At 35.5% G+C, this 24,892-nt stretch overlaps 1 protein-coding gene across 12 annotated transcripts in view; it reads right to left on the reverse strand.

The window, feature by feature from the left end:
• fam49a (family with sequence similarity 49 member A) overlaps positions 1-24,021 on the reverse strand; it is a 57,556-nt gene extending 33,535 nt beyond the window's left edge. For 8 of the 12 annotated variants that reach the window (XM_088625632.1, XM_088625636.1, XM_088625631.1 and 5 more), the window contains exon 1: positions 23,874-24,013. The gene's annotated coding sequence lies outside the window, so the exon portion shown is untranslated. Of the gene's footprint in view, positions 1-23,873 lie in introns of all 12 variants that reach the window. The other 4 variants (XM_088625634.1, XM_088625628.1, XM_088625633.1 and 1 more) reach the window with 2 other exon arrangements.
• Between the last annotated feature and the right edge of the window lie 871 nt (positions 24,022-24,892).

The raw sequence follows: 24,892 nt of genomic DNA on the forward strand, positions 1-24,892 counted from the left end.
AAGTACCGAGTCAAGATCTCTGAAAAAAGCAACATAAATGTGATGAAAGCATTGTGATTGGGGCAAGACATCATTAGGCAGTAACCTTAAAATGTGAATCTGAAAAAGCAAACATTGCCCAGGAATTCATTCAGAAAATAATAACTTAAAAATAGTTAAATGCTGAAGTATTGCCAACACCTGTATACTGTATTATCATGATGACTGCAACAGTCAGTTTAATCCTAAATTATGGAAAGTGTGCAGTAGGGTTGTAAAGAAAGGTCGATTTTTCAGTATACATAAACAATAGTTAAAATATGCAAATTACCTTCACAGATGCATTTCTAGCTAGAAATTACATTTCTGTGTCTTGCAAGTGATCCTCAATACAGTGGATTTAGTTTAGATTCTGGTTGAAATTTAAAAATGTCCAAATATGCACAGGTTACAAAGATCTGATGGTTCTTTTGATAATGATCTAACTGTACAAGCTGGTTCTTCAACTTTACAATTACGCGACCACTTTCAAGAAATTATCCTTTATAAAAATTCTAAATGTGAAACTAAATAATTACATTTTTAATGTTAGAAAATATCAGAAGTATGAACTGCAGACAAATTCCCCTTAAACATGAAAAGATTCAATGTAGAATAGCACTGATTTTACACGATATTGGACTATGGGAGAGAGGTCTTGTGAAGTTGGCCGATAGAAATTTCTCGACAGTATTAATATTGGCGGAAATATTAATCGTATCGCAATACAACCCAAGTTATCAGAGAGGCCGGGCCAATCTTTAAAATAGGATCGTGCATTGATATTATCTCCAGTATACTTCAGGATTTGCTTATCTGGGCACCACTTCTTAACGTAGCATGGGAACGACCAGAAACATTGCCAATGCAACCAAAGCGAAAAGAGGGAAAATGATTCAGTAAACCTCTTGATTTAATTATAATCGAGTTTGTCTAGGAAAAAAAAATGTAGTCTGAACAACTCCAGAACAGACGAGAAGTCACAGTGGATAAGCCAATGCCCTCAAAGGGATATTTAATCAAACACTGATGTTTAAACCCCAAAATATACTTTAGGTGAATGTATCTCAATTCATACAGTTAAATGAAATCATTCTGTTGAACATGTTTTTCATGTTGAACATATGATCAAATATGCCAAGGTAGTAATCCAAAAATAAGTATTACATTTCACTTTTTCCTATTAACCTCATGATCACACATACAAATTCCTAGAATATACAGTAAAAATAAGTTTGGACTTTTGGAAGGCACTGTTTAGTTTTCCTCAGTTCTACTAGTAGTGTTTTCTAGACATCAAAACATACTTTATAAGGTGATTTTTTTTAACAAAGCTAAAGTGATGAAAAGAATAAAAGCAAATACATTTCTAACCTTCATAACATAGGCACCAAATGCTGCCAGTCTTTCCTTAACTCTTCATAACAATATTGCGTCACGTCTAACAACGAATACAGAGGCCTATATTTAATTGCATTGCCCACCCTTAGTTTCAAGAGCTACCCTGAACAGTCTGTGAGAATACTGTTGATTCCTCAGACTCCTAACATACAGCAGCAGTTTTTGAGATTTATACAACTGCAGCTTCTTTAGTACATAACTGTCACTACCTCATGCAGCTAATGATGCACACTTAGTGCATTCAACATGCATAATATTAAATAGCCTACAGGCCTAAAAGCCTATAGGTTCTTCTGAACAGTTTATCCAATGCAGGGATTGTGGAGGAGTCAGAGCCTATCCTGGAAAGCAACAGGTGCAAGTCAGAATGCACCCCAGATGGATGCCAGCACAGTGTACACACACAGACACACAAGTGGGGTAATCTTACCAGAATGTCTTACCAAAACTTAACAGATGTCTTGCTTCTATTACCAGAACTGAGGGAGAAAAGCGGAACACCTAAAGGAAACCCACACAAACACAGGGAGAACATATAAACTCCCCAAATACTATGGAATATATGAAAAAGAATATTAAATGTTTTCCTCTTTTGTGCAAACTGTTATAAACTGGAAGAAACTATCATAGACCTTCAGCTGTAAAAAGTTCAGCAACTCACAGCATACTTTAAAAACAACATACAGTATATGTATTTTAATCATCAGAATGGACGTTTTGCTCTATTCTTACTTTCTGTATATTACTGTACTATGAAGGAAATTGCCTACATGTTTTTTTTTATTCTAGTACGAACGAAAAAGCTTTAAAAGCCATCTTATATAGTATCAGATGAGATCTTTGCTACATAAAAATTCAAAATTATCAATGATTATGGAAATGACATAAATGAACCACAGATTTCTTTCACTAGGTGTTATGACTGAGGGAGATAACTACAATTATCTAATAATGGAGACAAAGGGCAAAAAAGTGGCAATCCATTTCCAGATGAACGAAGTGATATTACAGCAGTATATTCCAAAGGCTAAATACATCAGTTGTTGGCAGAATGCTATGCAATACCTCATGTAATTCTTTTAATAATTTTCAAACATGCACAACAACAGAACCCCCTAAATTGAAACCAGCTCAGCCCTGTAATAGTAAGCTTTACCTTGCATAACATACTTTGTTACACTGCACACAAACACAACTGCTTTTACCTGTAAGGATTACAAGGTGGTAAATATAGAAAACTTAATTGTGCATTAAATTATAATTGCTATTATGTTATTTAGAATAGTGTTAACATTCTGTAATGTTTCACGAGTTTGTGGCGAGTGCAATTCTTTATGAGGTGTGAAAATTATGCAGCCAGTCCCCATTACAAATCACCCTGCTACATGTCATTTTGCACTTACGTTGTTGATGAATTGATGACTCGACATAAAATTTCCCCCGCTGTTGCATCATTTTTCAAGTTACCGAAAACCAGCAATTTAGGAGGTAAATGGATTATTTTATTCCAGAAACAAAAAGGATTGTTCATACTGTACATTTAAAGTTAGTGCTCTTCACTATGTCTGGAAAACAAAATCTACCTTGAAGCAAATTACTTTGAATTGTGGTCTTGTCAAAACCAACAAAGTTGTGAGTTGGTGACACTATCTCTGTGTGTCTGTCATGGTTTTTAGGTATATTTAATGTATATATGTGCATCTGAGCTGTATTTTGGGAACATATCTCAAGCGAATTATTCCTTATGGTTATTCATTTCCCAAAGCTACTTTGCTATGTTGCTTTAGGAATGCACCTGTATTTATAAAGGGACCCTCTGTACTGTATTTGGCTAGCTACAAGTGAAACATACTAACTAATTAATGGAATAGTCTCTAACCCGACTCTATTCCATTAATTCTTGTGGGGGAAAAAAATCCTTCTTTAAGGTGCATGTGCAGGGTTGCTCTCTTTATGGTCCCATATTTACACTGTTCTTATGGGGAAAGGTTTCTCTGCAAAGGTTACGCTTTATGCCATGACTTTCTGGACCCTAGCCACATCAAACAGTATATAAGAGACCTTCTAATGCATGACATCCTCATCCATCTAGCTAAGTACTTGCATTAAAAAGAAAGGGTAAAACGTATGGACGTAGATTGTAAAGTACGAAACCTGAACACGGCAGTGTTGCCAATTTTAAATGAAGCGAGACCACTAGCTCCACGAAGATTGCACTGAACTAAACTAATGAATATTGTGATAATGTTAAGTACAAGTCAAACAACTTATACCAAGCACTACAATGAGTGAATCAATGTTCTGTGCAAAATGTCGTAAAGGCTTATAAATAAGTGTTCCAAGACCATGCAGTTAATGTGTCTATTGCACATGCCACCTGTGAGCAAAATATAGCATCTCATATTCGGTCAGCTAACAGGAACAGAGCAAACCCCAGAGGAACAATTTAATGCATTAACCCTAAGCTGAATGGGAAATGAATGGAAAAAGAAGTGACCAGAGAAAATTCCTCGCAGAAGGTGACTCAGTCCAGAATCAAACCTAGGTCCTAAGAGCTCTGAAACAAAGCACCAAATGTCTCATAAAAATATCAATGACCAAAATATCAACTTAAATGTATACTGTACAAATATAATAATAACCTATTTTATATAGCACCTTTAAGAGTAGAATCTAAAAGCGCTTTACAGTAGCTGTAAAAACCGTAAGAACAGGAAATGACAGAATAAGCATATAAGAAACAAATGGAAAAGGGTACACCAGAAGATACACAGTCATTAGAAAATGGAACAGACAAGCTTCAGAAAAAGGTTTTTGATTTACAAAAAATAACGTGGATTAATAAACATCTGAATATCTGAAAAGGGCTTTTCAAATAATAAACAAGCGATTTATTTTTGGGAGGTAGGGAATATAGAGTACAAATACTAGACGAGGGACAGACGTGGTTTGTTCTTTGATCATGGCTTAAATGTTATATCAAATGCTTTTTGCAATTCCCTATGCTTACATACATAACACATTATATATAATAAGCATATTGGGAGGCATCAAAATAGAACAACTGAGTTTAGCATTAAATTGTACTCAAGCAGAACTACACATATACTGTATATTTAGGCATCATGCATAATTAATGAAGTACACATTATGCTGGAACACGAACAACACCACTGTTTAAACCCATTATCCACCAAGAGTATCCATTTTGATCAATGAATGTATTCCATAGCTTTTGTGTCCTCCAATTGCTTTTAGTAATGCTGGCATTCAAATGTGGCTTCGTCCTTACAAGAGCATTTAATTCCCTTTGGGTATTGTTGATACAAATGACAATCTCAGAGGAGCTGAACTGGGGTCAGAACGTAAATAAAAAGCCTAATCCAGCACACGTTGCGTCAAGTCAGCAAAGTCTTACAAATGCGTGCATCACGAACTTTATTCAAAAATATGATAGCATACTTTTGGGTGAATTACAGTGCTTTGTGTTGAACAGAACATCAGTTTTTTCTTTGCCATTTAAAGGTGTTTTTGTGTTCAGGCAATTTATGTTTTTTTCTATGCCTGTGGAAGGTAGGAAATTGGTAAGTCGGTTTTGTAAATATATAGCTGTAAATGTTTGTGGTGCCATAAACATAACAATAAATTGTAAAAGCCTGCCACTTGGTTAGTACTCCATTGCAAAAATGTGCTGGGGAAATAAACATACTGTGTAATGCTCAGTATTCTCTGACTATAGTGTATACTGACTATATGTCCTACACTGACAGGCTGAAGGAACTTAACTTTTTCAGTCTTCACCACAGAAGACTATCTGAAACTAGTATTCAGAATTCTCAAAGGCATTAACAAACTCGAACAAGCACCAAGCAGATGTCTTCATAATGAACAATGAAACACAAACCAGAGCACACAAGTGGAAACTACTCTGGAGCTAATTTAAAACCACGAACAGGAGAAACTACCTACAGTATATTGTTGAAACTGATACCTTAGCTTTTTTAATGAAATGGCTGATTAGACCCTTTGATCAATTATTTACTAACAAGCAGACTAGTTGGGCTAAATTTATATATGAGCAATTTTGGATTTCACTATTACTGTAGATTAAATAAAATAATTTAGAATTATACTAATATACCACCAGTAATGTTCTATATGTTGAAACTGTAGGAAATGGACCGAAAAATTGGACATCTTAAAACTCCAAACTGAGTACAGAAGCAAATAAAAGCCAAAACAAGCAATTAGATCATTTGAAGGCATAAGTTAGCTATGAAGTAGTTCAGGTGGGGAGCTGCGTCAGCATGCAGAGTCTGCAAAGGAACAAGTAATAGGTTTATTCCATGCTGAAAAGACCAGACAGAAAACGCAACATTTCGGCTGTGAAGCCTTCTTCAGGTGTGAGAAAGGCAGGGCAGACAGCTAAGATTAAACACAGAACAACAAAAGAGGGGAGAGGAATTAGCTATGGTGATTTAGAGCCTAGCTAGAATGAAAACCAGCAAATGTTGGCATGTACCAAAACCAGGTTTGAGAAACATTGATCAACAAAACTAAATAATTTAACTATATTACATCTGATCACATACATGTAATTGTAAAGCTAGATTTTAGCAATCATATAAAAATTCACTGACTCAGAATAAGGATAGCACAGAAGTGCACTTGTTCACCAGAGACCCTAGTTTAGGTCACTAGTTGAATGTGACTGGTAGGGAAGGGATTAGCTGGCCAGAGCCTTCACAGTGAATCCACAAGGTTGTAAAAACACTATGAGAGATGTCCTACTCCTATTACTTATGCTAACTCTTAAAGTAGAGTCTTCAGTATTTAAGAACATAAATGGCTACAGTCGGGGGTCCGGTCACTATGCCTCTCCAAGTGCAGTACAGATGTTGCCAAAATGTAAAGAAAAATTCTGAAGGTGTACATAAAAAAACTAGCTGTTATCTATTGCAGTGTCCACAAGACTATCAATACCCAGTGACAGTACTGATGAGACTCAAGAGTTTTCCTTAAGCTACTGTTTTATTCATAGAATCACCAATTCCTTATCCCTCAAACATGACTACCTACACAGGAGACAGACTGCACATACTCTCCAAAATATGCATATCAAGGCATAGAGTTTGGCCAAAGACAGCCAAGATTCTGTCCATCAATGTCTGAAGTTCACAGTCCAGACTACCCTCTCAATTGTCACCACCAGTTATCAATCAACTTGAGAGAACCATTTTAGAATTTATGAATTTTTACTAGCAAAAACACAAAGGAAATATGTAATCCATTAATTGTATGAACAACGTTTTAATGATAAGATTGTTACAATGAGTATATACATGTAAATAAAGCTTGATTAACTGATTCATGTAATATTTAAATATCGGCAACAAAACCAGTCCAAAACTAGTACATTTATTCAGTAATTAATAGCTGCAGAGTTACAATATTGACTCCAACATCACGTTCATGATAAATTAACAAAATAATCACATTGTTCTTCTAAAAGTTAAGAAAAAATGTATTTAGCGATTTAGTGATGTGCATAACAGTATTACAAAACCCATGTCTGGAAGAAATACTTTCATTTGAAAGGATGGGAGCACTATGTAATAAAAGCCTGACTCATGCTTTACATTCTTTCATTCTTCAAGGTAATAATTTCCCAAAGCATTGCTCTGTGACTCAAATGCTATCATTAAACACTGATGTAAAACATGCAAGGAGTGGTAAATGTAAAGTCACCAGTTTCTTTCAAAACACATTAAACATTTTCTTATGAAGATAAACGTGCCCACTGCAAACACAGAAAAGCTTGCTCAACATGAAATTAGAAGTAAAAAAAACATGACTGCTGAGTTTTTTGTACCAAATGAAGCAACACAACTGGACACACTCTCTAGCAGTTTGAAAGGTTTAATTTTTTTCTATACTGTATATGTACTGATAGATATTTTAAAACTCCTAAGTTTTAAGAAGGTAGGCAATGTGTCCCACTAAACTACACTTTTATTTTGGTTTATTGATCACAAGCTCTTTCTCCCATTATTTAGTTTGCTTGCAAATGTACAGTATACTGGAATCCTAAAAAAAAGATCTGCTAAATCTGAGCTTAACTACAAAATATACATCAGTGGACATCAAACTTCACTCCAACTATAGCAGTGTTATGTACAATCCCTATCTTACAACATTAAGAAACTGAATGCAGAAGGCATGTGTTGCATAATCAACATTTAACAATGCTCCCCCCCCCCCAAACACAGGTTCTCTCTCATTTCAACACTTTCAAATTTCCTGACAAACTTATAAAATTGTTCCCATTGCATCAAACATTTAAGATACTAAACGGTTTAAATTGCTGATTAAGAAGTGTTAAACTATCGAACATCCACAATTGTTAGCATTCAGTATTTGACGAAAAAAATTCAGCAACATTGAGGGTTATGGTTCATCTCCTTCTATGCACTGTTTTCAAGACTGTAAGAACGCAGCTCACTCCACTAGAAATCCTTTACAAATAAGAAAACAAAGATCCAAATAAAAGATGCTATTACAACGGTGGGCCAACATTATCCACCAGATAAATTTCCATTAAATAATACTCTAAACTAAGAAATTTTACTTTAATTATAACATAATGCATGAAGTACAGTAGGTTAGTTGTAAAACTAGAGAGCTATAATATCACTCTAAAAAATGTCACTTGATAACATCTGACCATTGTATTATAAATTTTAAATATAATTTATATAATCATATCTGTCAAGTCTTAATTTGAAAAGCTAAAATATAAACACCAGCTCAAACTGCCACTTAAACTTATGGTACTTAAGAACTTTCATTCTGTGTAGAAACTTTACTCAACTAATTTTCTGTTCCTGAGATTATTCATCTTTTGCGTCTCACTAAATGGTCAACGATGTTATGTTCCTGTACTATAGTACAAAATGGTAGAATAGTACAAAATTGTTCCGCAATAACAAAATAAACTAAACCAACGACATGGTACTATTTTTGGAATAATCACGTGGGCATTTTGTATGTTTTAAAAGAAATGTCTCGAGTCAGACTATCAAGGATGAGAGGACAATTGGTCATATGTGCAGAGCTACAGTCGTTTTCAAGGTCAGCAACACACAAGAGATCACCACTGAGCACTTTAAAGAAGCAACATCAGAAAGGCACAACAAATCTTAAAGAATAAAGTTAAAGGAGTTATGCGTTTGTTGTTAGCGGATGCATTTTATTTAATGCAATGATCTTCTACGACATTTTAATGTTTCTTCAATACATTGCATGTCTGTATAAGACTATTAAAATTAATATCCCCCCCCCCCAAAAAGAATTTGTTTTAAAACACCTTAGTGTAACATGTCTTGGATGCATAGGTACTGTATGAGTCAGTTGAGTGGTGATTCAAAGTTTCAAAATGCAAAAAGACCATCTTAGCTTGAGGTAAATGTATATCAGTTTATAAATAAATACTGCAAACCTGATCACTGCTGTAAATGCCTTACCCATAATAACTATGCTTAATTATCTCTATATGGTTCAACAAAATATGTCCACTCACTTTTTGGTCAGCAAGGTTTCGTTTAGCTGCTCTGCACATTACTCTCAAAATAACGGTCACCTGACGTAAGACACAAAAACTATGTCTTGAACTAAAGCAGTATTGCCTAGCTAAAATAAAGGTTTTAGAAAGAGATAGTCTGTAAAGCATTATTCACATGAGGCAGGTTTTAGGCTCATTAATAGCAAACAGCAATTGGAAAACTTAAAAAGTCAAACGTTCTCAAACCATACCTCTGAATGTTAATTTAGAGACTAAATGAATTGAGAGCTACAGTACATGTGTGCTGGTGGTAATTAAAACAAGGAGCTGTAAGTGTGCTCATGTACATGAAATGGTAATTTAACAATTATGAAAATACCCAAACTAATCAGCTTAAACAATTTTGGAAAACATTTCTGGGTGAATGTAACAATTTCAGTAACACAGGGTCCCGGCTTCAATTCCAGGCTGCATCTGTGTAGGATTCTCATCGTGTTCAAGCAGGTTGTCAGCAGATGCTGTATCCCATCCAGGGTTCTGTTCTGTGTCCATGAACTTTGCCAGGAATAAGTGGCTGTCTGATAATGGATGGAGACAAGGATATTCTCTCATTTGCAGAAGTCAGGGACAAGCGCCAATGCTCAAATTAAAGGATAAACAAACTGTAATATTTGATTTAGCTAATGATATAAAAATGTAATTGTTCTAATCAAACGTACTATAATAACAGTAATCGGAGAAAGCTGTAATATTGTGGCATCCCTCCATACAGCACAGTTATGTCAAAGCATTCAGTTTCAATTGCAAAAGAAAAATCCAAATAAAATGAACAGTATACTTTACAAATATATCACTTTGATAAAATCAAGTACCAGCAGTGGCCAATGTAATTCCAAGTTGTAATTTTGTCTGTTTTCAAAAGCTTAGTCACTATGCAACGTCAACCTACAGCAAAATAACACCAGAAAACATCATTATTGGATTTGGCAAAAACTGGAGACAAATCACAGAACATAAAAAATAACTCACAGTAGTGGTTATATTCAAGAAAAAACATGAAAAAAAACAATAAAATGGGAAAAGACAGCTGTCTCCACCTCAGACTTAAGTTAATGTAACCAGGAGTTCAGTTCAGCACAAAGGCGGCTGTCTTGAGTTTTTTCCTTATATGGGAAGGAAGGCCCCGACCACCACCACAATGGCTGCTTGCTTCCTTTGCCATATCGCTTAGTTCAGTCGTCATTGTGCTTCTTTGGCTCCTTACTCTTCCCTCAAAATGCAAACAACTTCCACATGGCACGGTCTGCTCATTTTAAAATAAAGGAATTTGTGGAAATTCTGATTTAGTGGATCAGATTGCAGGACTTGTTTATTTCTCTCCCTCTTTTCCCTTTTTTTTAACCCCCTGGACTAAGAAGTAAACTACAATCACATTGTGTGTTGGCACAAGCCAAATGTACATTCATCACGTCACAAAAATGTTCTAGCATGCACATCACTGGGGGCATCTACTGTATATCCTATACATGCTGCATCTTACAGTATGTCCCCAGATAGGCACAGAGTTCCTCCCACGTACTTAACACAGCTTGAATGGCACTTCTGTTCAGTAATCCGTGCTTCACAAAGACACTGCGGTATAAAAGAACTGTGTCATAGTTAATAGGGGGAGTGGAAGTAATCTCTGCTTGGCGATTCACATCAAGATTATTCTGCTGTATATTACTTCTTATTAGACTAATAATATTTTAGCTTTAATGTAAAACCTTTTATATTTTACATTTCCCAGCATTTGTTAAGTTTCTTAAGAGTGCACTTTACCATTCATTATTTTTTATTTCTCCTTAGCATACGCAGTATCATTTCTGCATTCCTGTATAAGGACCTTGAACCCAGCAGATACTACAGAAATATAAATGACTGTTGTCTTCTTTTGAAAAATTCAGGTTGGGACTAACTTGGCTGCAGCCAGTGTTTACAGTACATATATTGTGTATAACAAGTTTAAATACAAGCCAATAACATTTCAGTTCAAACGAAAAGAGGTTGATTCAGTTCCTTTTTCACAGGCAATGAAAAGTAGTTAAAACAGCTGCAAGAGTTCAGAGAAAAAGCTATAGCAAAATAATCATCTTGGTTGCTACTGTAAAAGCCCACAGACAAGATAACTCACTGACAAGAAAACCACAAAAAGAGACTCAAAGACTCATAGGAATTAAGAAAACCTACAAGTCCATTAAATGTAAATGTAAATATTCATTTTACAGCATGTCCATAGTGTTCAAATAACTCTTTTTATGCACATACACAAATAAAGCATTTATAGCCCTTAGAAGATTCATTAGTAGCATTTTACAAAATTATATACTGCATAAATTTGAAAGGATTCTGAAATCCATAAGATTCTTATGGATTATGATTATATTACACCATTTCAGAAACATAAATCGGTAATTTCGTACTTCCATACAATTTATTTTAAAAATATTATTCTTGGGTCTGCTTGTTCACTGCTCTATTACACTTTAATGTTAAGCATCACAATGGTTACCAAGACATCGTAAGGCATTTAAAAAGGCTTACATTGAACAATCAACAATAACCCTACACCTAAAATCAGAATCGTCCAGAATCTCTTAAAGGGGAACTGCAATGCTATTTTCATATTTCCAAGTTACAAAGAATCAGCATTGATGAGTGCATTTCAAACCACAATAAAAGTGTACACATTAACTTGTAAAACCTCCAATTTACATTAAAAAATATGGTATGTGCTGCACCACATTCTGCGATTCAGAAAGAGGCGATGTGTGCGGCCCTATGATATTGTAAACAAGCAGGCTCATGAATACATCTCTTTTAATCCAACGGAAATATTGCTTTTGATTTCGAGAAGTTTTCCCAACAAATACTACTTACTGGTTAATTGTGCAGATCACGTCGGATCAATTCTACGGGTCTGCTGTACAAGCTATATTGTTCATTACAGAGCACAGTGAGAAGGAAGGGCCACCTCGCGTCGCAATCACGGGAACTTGAAAGTTTTCACAGAAAACAACCCCCTGACTCTATATTCAAGGTGATCTGAGTGAATTAGCGCTCGGTACTTAAGACTTACAGATTTAAAATCTAAAGATTTAGCATTAGATTATTTTTTACATTTCCTGCCAAAGGATAAACAGAGATAGAGAGACACAAAGGAGCCAGATTTTAAACTGGGTAAACTTAAATCACATCCCAGACTGCTTGTGTTTTACCCATGTGCTTTTTTCCTCATAAGTAATCCCATATCAATATTTTAGCATCCTAAAAGATATAAAAACTGTAACAGAATTACAAGTTTTTAAGTATGCGATTACTGTTGTCAAGATTTTATCTGATTAAGTAACAAATCTTTCCTTATTACAAGTTACTTGTAATCGGTTCCTTCAATACTGCATTTAGTGTTTTACAAATGACAACAGTGGACATTATCTTATTATAGTCTATTGACTGGAGGAAACCCATTGAAGCACAGGGATAAAATACAAACACCATGCAGAAAGCACCCCAGGAATCAAATCCAGGGGCCTAGACATTCAAGACGGCAATATTTCCCCCTCTTTTTAAAGTAATAGGTGAACATTACAGTGTTTGAAAACAGCAGGTTCCATGTGCACAGATCAAAAAGGTCCGAGTCCAATGAATGAAGCATTTGACACCACTGCTGTTGAAATTTAATTCAAGGGAATTTACTTTAAAACCTCATTTAAAATGTCTCAAAATCTCATAAATGCTCAATACAGCAGCACATGAGGACTATAAATACCTAAATAGGAATAATTCAAATCACAAAATCTGCACAAAAAGGCAAGAACATAGGAACGCTGTTGATTCTGGCAATCCTTCATAGCATATTACTTTCTTTGGTCAGCACATAATTCTTAAATTTGTACAATGACAAACAGATGCATTGAGCGATTGCACTGAGACAAAACTTAACCAAAAAGGTCAACACCTACACTTTTGATTGTAAATGTTTCTCAAAAACGGTGTTATATTTGGCCTGTTGCAATTTACAATTAATGAAGTGTGCAAAAGCAGCATAATTATTTGTAAATGCATGAAAACGCACATTATGACTAAAACATGAAGACGCAGAACATAAATTTTAAAAACAGGATTGTAATCACCCTTAAGTGTCAAAAAGTGAGAAAACTCTTCAAATGAGAGAAACCAAACAGGCCTCCATGTAATATTAAATCTCCCAAAATTCATGAAATTTGTGTACTACTGTTCTTTAATACACATTTTGTTAGTCAAATACATATAAAATGCCCATTACTATTCTTCTCATAATCTTTACAATACTTTACTATAAATTCTCCTTTTTCCTTTACTTAAATTACATCTAGTAAGTGCTTAGGGAAAACATTTTCACATATTACACTTCCTTCTACAGGAGTTTAAACTGATTCTTAATTCTGTATTAGAAAAAAAAAGCTGCACTCTGATCACAACAGGAAGCGCTTTGTGGGAGTAAGAAAGCACTGAAGTGCATAAACCAGTATTCTTGAATACTGCAGCTACAGTGTTAACCCAACCAGCAACAAAACAAAGCCAGAAGAACCACACTTACAAATGAAGCACTATCAGCTTTGAACTGAAAGTAAAAATGTGACAAAAGGCAAGCAACATTGTTGAGGTGAAGGATTGTTAAAGATTTTTTCTATTGAAATACAAGACATACTGTACAACTTAATTTTGAAACTTTAGTCTGTTATTATTTGCATTAAACTACTCTTATTTTATACAATTTTCACAGCTTACTGAAACACTCATTCATCCTAGTGAGTAGCAGTAAAGATTATGGGATTGTTAATCAGTCTTTCCAACAGTACATTTTGACTATAGAGCTCCATGAAGCAAATAAAACAGCATGTTTGAATACAGGTTAAGAATTCTCAAATGACTAAGAATGTCCCACTTTCGTGCTTAAACATTTATAAAAGCTACACAGAAGCAAATATAAGTTTACCTGCTGCCATAAGTCAGTTATCTTAAAGACATGAATTATTGATATAAGAAAATAGATTAAAAAACTGAAAACAGATTGTCTAAAAATAATCACATGCAGCTGGCAGACCAAGAACATGCTTAACTCTGAAACATAAGAAATAACTTGAAAAAGGTAAAATCATTGTGTTTAGTGCTTGCAAATTAAAATTAAAGTTCTCAGAACACGTAACTGTCCTTGTCTAAACTAATGAAGGTGTAATTAATGTTGTTAATAGCATACTAAAACAGCAATGCAATGATCCCGGTCCTTGACAACATCTGTTTTCAGGGCTTTAGCTTTGTGATTCAGCAGTACATTTTAGAATGTGGATCTCCAGAACAAAGACAAGTATTTCATGACTAAAAAATTATTGACTTAGCCTCCTGTTACACTACATTGTAACTACACTACTAAAGTATCAGATAAGCTTCTCTGGTAGGAAAGACATACATTTCAGTCTCCTTACACACATTCACCACTTCACACAGATATGGATGTTCTTATAATAAAGCAATACTGGCTGCTCCATTGGCCATTTCTATAACCACCACTTGGACCTCATTGTAATCACCAAATGCCAACCATGTTAAGATCAGAAAACAATCACAAACAATGTCCAATTATCAGGAAAAGAAAGATGTATAACTACTTCAATGGCCATTAACCAGGCTAGAAGGTGTGAGGCTTTAACAAAAGATGTTTACAACTATTTTGTACAAACTCCTTTGCCCAAGTTTGAAGTTTGTCATGTTGAACCCTACAATCTGTACAAGCCTTCTCAGCTTGCCTCTATTACAAGTTGTTAAACATGTGTCTTGTCAGAGGTACAGTATGCTCTCTTCCCGTTGTTTACTTCACAGTGGCTGAAAGACACAGAATAAAATACTTACAAATCTCTTGATGGGTCACTTTTCCCTGACTACTTTTCCTTGAGTGGAGTCTTCCAAAGTCTCACTAATCTCAATGAGAATTTTCAAAGTAAAACGTTAGTGATGACTTCAATTCAGAGTGAAAGGACCAACTTCTGTAATACACGAGAAGAAACTATGTTGCAATAGCAACACTCAATCAGCTGGATCCTACAGAGACATCTAGACTGCTGCCAGACAAACGGCTTGGTGATTTAACCGTTAACTTAAATTGCCAAGACTGCTTCCTCATGACTGATCATCTCTAAATCTAGAAGAATGGAAACCATTTTTGTATTACCTAGCTCTCAGTCATATGTAATACCTCCATTGGCATAAAATAAAGCTCATGGTCCCTTCCTCCATCTCTGCTACTATAACTGCTTCTAGACAACAACAAATGGTGGATTGGGAGAATACAGATTTACTCCACCTCTTTGGTGACCATTAGAAGCATCTTCTGCTAATGAACCTGCTAAGACACTTTGAGAAATGTATGTGTATGCAACTTGCGAAAGTGTTTTGTACCACAATTTTCAAGGATTTTGGAGGCAACTGGGCTTTGCCCTTGACAATCTTGTTTGCCTTCACTCATATGCTTCCTGTGACTATATTTTCAGAGGTAAAATTATAATAAAACAAACAAAGACACGAGACAGATTAACCATCATCTCCTAGTGAGTGAACCTCTCGTGGATGCCAGTTTCAAGTCTCTTAAAACCTTGCTGCACTACTTTACATCCTCAGACTTGCAGTGACGAAGAAATCCAACATCTGCATGAATGGCAGACAATTATACAGATAATTATAATTCATTACACTGTCAAAGACATTAACATAGGCTAAATAGCACCAGGGTTTCCCACAGTTGTATACAGGCAGGCAGGCTGCCTGGCCAAACAAATGCTTGAATATATATTGAAATACTGTTTCGAAGTAAAACACCCCAAGATCATCTTCCAGCCAGCATCCATGATGGTATGCAATCGCTTAGCACTCAAGTTTCACACCTTGGTCTGAAAACGCAGCTACATTAAATTAAGTCCAGGACTTTTTTTTTTTTAAAAGAGGGCAAGTGACATCAAATATTACAGTTTATATTTTATAATATTTTTGGCAGTTCAGCACAATTCACATAACCTCAGAAACATGCACTTTTAAATCACCAGACATTTCTATTGTTATGCTTGAAAAGGATCACCTTATTTTCACGACCAAATACAGTTCAATTTATCTAGCACACTGAGATATCAATAGTTTTTATTCTATTGAAGCACAAAAAGTTCACATGGCATTTTAAATTATTATTTCAAATTACTTTCCTTTGACCATGGCAAAGTTGAAAAAGAATAACTCTAGAGATTCAAACATTTAGGGGTCTCACTCAAAACAATGATTTGGTATTCCAGTCATCAATTCTACTCATAACAGATGTCAAGGCTGAATTTGACAAAGGGATATTTAGCACTGCAGAATGCTGATTTCTCTGCATGTCATGCACAAATAATTCATACAGAACTCCTTTGTGAAATGAGATTTGGGTTTGTTAAACTGTGACTAATAAAATCACGAATCACTAATAAATGCAAGTTGTGCAGAATCTGGCCTTTTATGAGGCAAAAAGGTTTGACAGTTAAAATAAACTTGTTTTTATCCTGTATAAATATTTTCAAATTATTGTGAAGAGGCTAGGGCACACCATTAAATGTGCATTTCTTGTAAATAAAGGTTGGCAGCAGTTGGAACACTTTTAGCAAACTACCATTACTTATAATGACTACTTATAGCGATTTCACTCAAAACTAACCTTTCACAAAATTTCGTTATAAGAAGCAATTATATCAAATACGAATACAAAAACTTTTCTGCTACAGTTTGTGGGAATTTTAGCATTATTGTTGCTGAAAATTATAGGAGTGATTAACAGAAAACAAAATATGGATCACTTGTCTGAAAAAATCTTAAAGCTGTAAAAGTCCTTTGTAATGTTTCCTAGATTATGAATGTACAGCCAAAATACATCACTTTATTATTCTGATTGGACCAACTAGTTATTTTCCATCTCCCATCTTGTATATAAGCTTGCAATTGTCTATATTCATATTCTGATGTGCAGTATATGAAGGAACCCTGTAACCTCACAAGAACTGCTCAGCTAGATAGCACGGATGTAGACCATGGTTTAAAAAATTCAGTTAAGATTGTATTAGCCTCTCATGACGGCAAGGTGAGACCCTGCTATTCACACTCTTACTAACTTTCACCCAATCAGCTCTCCGTCTGCCTTTGAAGGTGAGAGTTCTGAAGTGTTTAAAAAGAACAAACATCAACAAATTATCACAGATATAAATGCTACATGATAGGAGCCCTCCAAAATGAAAACTTAGGTGACACTTTTACAGCTCTATCATTCTATACAGACACTAAATAAAAGAAGCTGTCTGTTGAAAGAATAACATTTGCGTGCCATGACTTAACAGGCCATGCAAGACATTACCAAAGTGTACAATAATGCTAGCTGACAAGCACTATGCCATTACAAAACCCAAATACTGTGCAACTAATTATACAACAAAAATGTTTTGTCGTAAAATCTGTATCAAAAGTTGTACCAAGACTGCTAGCGCATTCCCTGATGTAGCCTATCACAAAAATAACTCCATGCTTACTGGGAAAAGATGTTTCATTGTGTTGTTTACAGCAATTGTCCACTGCAGTTTTTGTGATTAAAGCGTGGTTTCCAGACGTTTAGGTAATCTGTAGTTAAATTACAAAAGGGTGCATATACAGTTTTTTAATTAATATATTATTCAAATGCTCACACTGAAGAATACTTTGGCAGCAATCACAGCTACAAATCTTTCTGGGTATGTCTCTACCAACTTGCACTCCTGCCTGGTGCAACTGGGTGTAAAAAAAAAAACATCTTGGCAAAAATTTGCCCTTCCATGTTTCTTCTGGATATCTTATAGACAGCTTTTTTCAAGTATTTCCACACATTCGCAATAGGATTCAAGTCTCTGACTGGGCCACTCAAGGGAATTCACTTTCATATTTTTAAACAATTCCATTGTACCTTTGGCTTTGTTTTTCCACCACTGAAAGATGAATTTCACCCCTAGTTTTTCTAGGTGTTGCCTATATTTGCTGCTACCACCATGCTTGACAGCTGTGGTGGCAGTAACTAGGAAATATGGCGTGCTGGGCTTGCACCAAAAGTAACACTTGGGATTTAGACCAAACTTTCTAATTTTATCTTGTCTGACCACAGCATGTTTTGCTACATTTATGCAGGACCTCGCAGAATCTTTGTCGCAAATTCCACGCAGGATATGAGATTGAGATTTCATACAGACCGCTTTACGGAGTGACCAGAATTTTGTTGACTGATGCACATTTTCTCCAATCTCAGCTTTTGAAATATGCTATTTCAAAATTGTGAGTGTCCTCGCTGTGGCATCCCTCAACAGTTCCCTCCTTGGCCAGCTGTTCTATTTTGAGGGACTGGTCTAGGCTGTGCTTGGGTGGTATAAAGCACTTTCCATTTCTTGATGGTCGAGTGATGATTTTCAATGACTTTCTGCCTGCATTGCTTTGAAAGATTCAATCATGAAGTCCAAGAAACTTTGCTTGAAATTCACTACCTGACTGAGGGACCTTGCAGAGATTGCAATTTACATGATTCCAGAAGGCTATTACTGCACACAGAGGCCACTCAACTAATTGTGTGGCTTGTTAAGGTGCACTGAATTTAATTTATGTTCACCACAGCAAAGCATTATCATGACTTATTCATTATTCTTTCATATCATGCCTTCACTTTTTTTGTTTGTTTGTTTTTTTTACTTTAAATGTGTGGAGGAGTTATTCACAAAAATTATTCGCTACTTAAAATGCCATGACTGCACGATTTTAAAGCAACAAAATGAGATCACTGGACAAGGGTCTGAATAATTTTGCAAGGCACTATACAAAAAATGCTGGGGGGGGAAATACACCAGGGACTTTTAACCATCTGCTCTACCTTTTTTTTTTACATGACTTTTGTAGAATGACAACTCGGCAATTTCTGGAAAACATCAGGGCTTACTGGTGCATTAGATGGTTCAAGAAGCACGGGTTCACTATTTGCCCAGTACCTATTGCACACCTATTCAGCACCGCAAAGCCAACATTTTCTAGGCAACAAGATGTTTCTTCTTCATCACATGCCTTGGCAGACAGGGACTTGATAGTCATGATAGTATTTCTTAAAATTATATGAAACTAACTGTAGACATTGTTATTAATATTTATATTCAAATGTGACTTCCCAAAATGTTTTTAGATGCTACCATTCGACTTTCCTTTCTAACTCAGATGGCAGGTGACATGTTGGCATTTTTATACATCTTTCATAAACATATGGCACCCTGGGTTGCCAATATACGAGATACTTTCTTCATTAATCTCGGTTTTAAAGGCAAGTCAACACTCTGCATACCATACCAGTAGAATAACCCACAAGAAGAACAAAAAACAATATTGCCCCCTTCTCTACTGTACATCCTTTATTACAATTATATCAAATATCACAACTATTTCCTGGAGTGTACAGTATAATGTGCTCTTTAGACTTTTACTCAAATTCAATACAAGTTTGCAAATATGAATGTTATAATAATGTGTAACATTATATCACTTATAATGTACATGTTACAGCTGTAAGCCAATGTACTGAAAGACACTACTCTCAGGTGCAATGTGCATCTTTCGAAAGCATCGCCCCACCTCTCCCCTTGACAAATTGGAAGAAATAGATTACATTTTTTGTAATCACTAAACTAAACAAAAAAAAATCCCCAGAGTAATAGCAGTACTGTTAAAAGCAAGGTATCCCATGAGAATCTATTCTCATGATAATTCTTCAGAAGGATTGCACACCTGAGCACAAATCAAATTCTCAAACCTCATCTCAATTACACAATGCTAATTCTGAAAGGCTAAACCATTTTTAATTTGGGTAGCAAGGTCTATAATGTCCACCACACTGCTGCTATAGAACAGGCTACACAAAATATTTCCTAAAGCCCCCGTATAAGTAATTATGCCTAAAGTGGTTAATTCACCATATTGTCATTTTATTATTTTGGCCACATTATGCCTCATGGGTACAAATGTTCCTTGTACTTAAGATACTTAGAATTTTGTATGTATAGTAAGACACCCTGGAAATGTCATCAGCTAACCCAATAAAAATAATCCTCTAAATTCTAAAACACTTTCAGAGTAGACTGCTCAATTAATCTAGGGTATATCCTGTTATCCAATACAGGTGTATAAAATTGTACAAGAGGCCTCAAAGGATTAACAAAAGACTCTACACGCTTGCACTCTGCCAGCTGGATGACCAGCACAGCCCCTTGGACAGCACACAATGCATTTACAGGCTGCCAACAGCTTCACAGTCACTACAGCTTTTTGCTCTCTTTCTGCCTTTTCACAAAGTCTATAAAGACATTTACATCTCTGCAGGATTTCAAGCGTCAAGGAATTCCAGACAAAAGCAAAACAGCATATTACAGCTGTAAATGACTGCAACCATTACTTAAACACTATAGCCTAGTGACAAGACAAAGAAGAGTACATGATGGAGGACGTTCAAATCCTAATAGGTAACCTATTGTTATTAGTTACGTTTAACATATCGTGCATATTTAAGCATTTGTTTTCAGATAGTTCTAAAAGAGGCGCCTTCCTGCCAAGTGTCAGTGAGTGGGCCACTGTTTTGGAAGCACTTCAATTGAATTGCAACAATTTTATTGTAGTATATTTGCACAAAATACTAAATGGAACTTACAGAAAGCAAGAAAATTATGAAAATCCCTAATATGCTGCAAAGGTCTATGTCTAAATCAAAGTCAAATAATGACCATTCGTATTTTAGCAGACTTGCTGGAACTACTGTATATACAGTACGTGAAGCTTTGGTGTCAGAATGGAGGTTTATGGCTTAGTGCATCATTTTCTACTTCCAATGTATAAAATTACAGACCAGGGTGAATGTGCATTATCTGGATTAGCCACTGATAACCTGTTTCTTCCTGAAGCTGCCAAGTCTCTGCATTTGCTTTAAAAAAACTTAAAGAAAAAAATGTGAAACTCAAATTTAGATGTAACGAAGTATGAGTAATGCATTCATAAATTTACATCACACAGCATTACTACACAAGTTCTGTACCTAAGCAACATGAGTTACTTTAGATTATCATATTGCTTCCACGATGACAGACTTAAAAGGAGGAACTACTATGAATTGCAAGATATGTGCACTTAGTTTGATTTAGATTTTTAAAACAGTAGCAAATAATTTTACACAATATATCAATAAACAGACTACAATAAAAAGATGACTGTTTGCGGGTACAAAATCTACAACTATTTATTATGTTCTATATTGATTAATGAAAATTAACTGTGCATCACATCAAGAAGTATAAAGCAAGAACATTGATTCTTCAAATAAAATACAAGTTCTTTAAAAAGACAAACAGGTTGTGCAAATTAAAATTAAAAAGAATGGACAAACCCCTGGCAGGAGAGTTATTATTTGATACAGAAGAGTGCTGGAAAAATGAAAATACAAGGTGGTAAACGCTCAGCTTAAAGAACCTATGAAAAACACTTGAGTGATTATGTTAAAGCATCTTCATCTTCTAGACAATATGGATAAGCAACTATAAAGTTAATGCATGCAAGAGCATTGAATTAAGTTAAATATGTAGAATTTACAGGGATGTTATGATAAAAGTGCACAAATCACAAGCAACACCTCATTTAGAATACTATGTGCATTTCTAGTTACTCAATTATAAAAAGCAGTTGATACTGGGAAGAGTAACCACATACATTCCTAGTCTTAAAGGCTATATCATGACCAATAATAAGAATGATCTTTTCAGTCTCGAACAGAGGAGACTATGAGGGCACCAAACTCAAGTTTTACTTCAAAGTAAACCTTCGAAGGCATTGATAGAGACAGCCCAATGGATTTAATCAGAACCTACAATGAAAAACAAAGCAGAAAACAAATGGAAACTACAGAGATGTATTTTTAAAACAGAACAGTAGGCACCTTTCTATACAAAGAGTTGTGGGGGGTCTAAAACAAGCAACAAAGCCATGCCGACAACCTCACTCCTTTTAAGAAAGAACTGGATTATATGTATCACAGGTATTAGCTAACTGATCTATTGACCCAATCAACCAAGCTAGATTAGCCAAATGGCTTCCTCATTTTTACCTCACATATGCAATCTAATAGAAGTGTGCAGGAGAGCTACAATAAGTAAGATATATTCTGACTGAAAAAATAAAGTGTTTAAAAACTACAAAAAACAATTTCCAGAATACTTCATTGCACAAGCAATCCACAAGTCCTGTATATCAAAAGCACATGGCAGAGAACGTATCCTTACATAGACTGGCGTCTCACTTACTGTACGCCTACAACAGGAGTCTTGGTGTTGGACCTTCCTGATAACATTTAGGCTCACAGGGATGTTCCAATCACTTTCCCAGGAATGGTACAGTAATTATTTGGCAGCTGAAATCAGGAGAGAAGCAGCTGTTCTCCCCTTTTGGCAGCAACCACACCGAACTGAAATCTTTACCAAACAGACTCGCAGGATGAAAAGCATCGACATCAAGAAAGTTCTCTTCAGCTGCCTTGATATTTCTTCTACACACTGCATATTATCGAATTAGCAAAGAAAGCCATTTATATATCAAAAAACTTATAGCACTTCACTTGCGTTTCTCAACTATCATTTTGAAGCTAGGGAACTTTTTAAAAAAACAGCTCTTAAGAAGGACCCCACATTAAACCTTAGGCCAAAATCAAACACAAGTTTCCAATTACCAACACTTATTAATTTTAAAACAGAAACTGTAAATTTAGTTTTATATTGAAATAAAAGAACTGGGGATTAACAGACACTATGCAATGTTATTACACTGTAAGGAGTCATTATATTTTACAAACAAGAACTGTGGACTTGTACTACAAGTTTCCTTTTGTTTCACTGGGGATGTCTGGTAAGACAGAAAATAGCCAAGAGCTTAGTGTAACCTAAAACAATTCTGTAGGTTTATTCTGCACTGTAATGAGTCAGGTAATGTAGTTAATGAATTTGTGACAGGGCTGAAATCTGAAAACAAAAACATTAGACGAGTGTATTAAATATTTCTTTAAAAACGATTCGTTATTTAAAAACATTATCATTTATTGTAACCACTGCTTATAATGTTAGTTATACCAACTAACACTGAAGTCCTAACAATCACACAAAAACCGAAATAAGCAATCATTTATCAGCAGAAATATACCTAAGAGAAAACAGGAAACGGAAAGTAATTCACTTGCTAGATTTGCATGAGTAAGGATGTTGTACAGCGCAGTTGATATGCTGGACAATTCTTTGCTTCAACCAGCACAATCACAATGCCAAACGCAAACAATTAAAAATTCAACAGATCAGACAATACCACACTGCATGGTAGGTTCCAGTAGTTTCAGCGATTAGTGTTTTACTGTTGAACTGTAGGCCAAAGCGAGGTTAAATACCCAACAATACACAGAAAACATAAAGGCACTGCGGTTTACTAGTTACCCTGTCAAGTTTATACGGATTGCGCCCATTTTTCGAGAACAAAATACCTTTTGTGTAAATAACGTTAAATGAAGGCGCCAACTCAGTAGTCACAATTCGTTAAGAAATAACACTGAAAATAAACAATCGGCACATAGTAATCCCGATTCATTGTCGGCAATGGACAAGCATCCCACTTCCTGCAGCATCCATGTGAAAGAGCTTGTCACTGTACCGCCACACGCGCACAGCATTTAGTAAGCAGTTGTTTACGTCCGAGACCTGAACACAAGATGTTTTAAAGAGACGGGCCTTACCGAAGCCTTCTTGAAATACGGAATGCTTCTTTGAGAGACTAGGCAAATCCCAAAAGTTTGAAAAACTCCACTTCTCAGAACTAAAGAGTTTCTCTTTTTTCCCTCCTCCCTCCTTCTTCGTCCTCTTTTTCAGCTCAGTGATACAACTGCAACTAAACCTTTCTCCGCACCCCTCCCTGGTAGCGAAGCAGCACCGCCACAGGCAGCCGCACACAGCAGCTAGAAGCTCACTCGCTACCACGCCCTGGTGTCACAGCAATTGGGCAGAGCAGACGGCAGTCAGGCCTGGCCTGCCAATAACAATCAAAACCAATTTCCAAAACAGATTGCCGGTTTGTCCAATCCTTAAACTGAATTCGAGTTGGAGGTGGGATGTGCACGCGTCCGATGTATTTTTAAGACATAATATTTCGGATTTTTTACATACAATACATTTCAAGCGAAGAGGGTGTTGAGAGTTTGGGTTTTTGTCTCCAGACTGTAAAAGACAAGAATTAAGACCAAGATGTACTGTATACTTTAAAACAGTTTTAAGAACATTAGTAGGAATCACACCAATTGGAGAAATAAAAAAAAGAATTGTGAAAGTATCTTCTATTACGTTGTATAAATAAATACGTTTATATACATGCATTTGATATTACTTTGTATCTGAAAAGTTAAAGATCTTAAAATAGTTTCTATTCAAACTAAAAAATATGCAAAATATACTTTTCATATTTTAGATTTAGTATTTTTAGGACACTTGAGGCCGTTTTCATAGTTTGGTTAGTGTACATGCAGTTACGATTTTAAGTGTTATTATTTTACTTTATTGGTGTGACACACAGACTGGTGTACAGAGTACAATTCTGAAGGGAAATGTAGGGGTAGTTTTGGCGAGAAACAGACTTTTAAGTCCCTGACATCAGCAGCTTGTTTACAACTCATAGTGATTGCATGTCCTGGTTGCATGCCAAACGTGAAAAGCAATATGACCACTTTAAAAAGAGAGCAGAGTGAACTAAGTTGTTAGACTA

The sequence above is a fragment of the Lepisosteus platostomus genome, chromosome 3 (assembly GCF_059453375.1).
Source record: "Lepisosteus platostomus isolate fLepPlt1 chromosome 3, fLepPlt1.hap1, whole genome shotgun sequence".
Classification (NCBI taxonomy): domain Eukaryota; kingdom Metazoa; phylum Chordata; class Actinopteri; order Semionotiformes; family Lepisosteidae; genus Lepisosteus; species Lepisosteus platostomus.